Raw genomic sequence first — 504 nt, forward strand, 5'->3', positions numbered from 1 at the left:
ATCCACATTTCGTTCAAGCGTTATTTGTTAGAAATTTCTGTTAATATTTGCGTCATGTAGCATGCTGACAACGTAACAGTTTGTGTGTCGGACAATTTTGGGCTAGGTTGCCAAACAAAGAATAATTATTTAACCTAAATAAATGTCTTTTTAATTTTCAAAAATCGTTTTTACATTGACCAGTTTATTAAAAGTACCATGTCCTGATGCTCTTCAACGCACCATTACAACAGCTGAGTTGTCGACCAGATCACGCCATGACGTCACGACAATGTCAGTAATAGTGTTTTTTAACGGATAGTTCTGTAGTATAGTTTTTACTGCTTTATTTGACACAGCGAAACGTTTTGATTTAAATAACAAATTATTCTTAACACGCACGCCTTTTACATACCCATTTTTATTGTGTACTGTTTTCAATTTAATAAATGTAGAAACGATTGCAGTTTATAATTGCAGGATCGTCTATTGTTTGCACAGAATCAATTACAATGAAAATTGCCC

This window comes from Hippichthys cyanospilos, chromosome 16 (genome assembly GCF_059441005.1).
Source record: "Hippichthys cyanospilos isolate Australia breed blue-spotted pipefish chromosome 16, RoL_Hcya_1.0, whole genome shotgun sequence".
Taxonomy (NCBI): domain Eukaryota; kingdom Metazoa; phylum Chordata; class Actinopteri; order Syngnathiformes; family Syngnathidae; genus Hippichthys; species Hippichthys cyanospilos.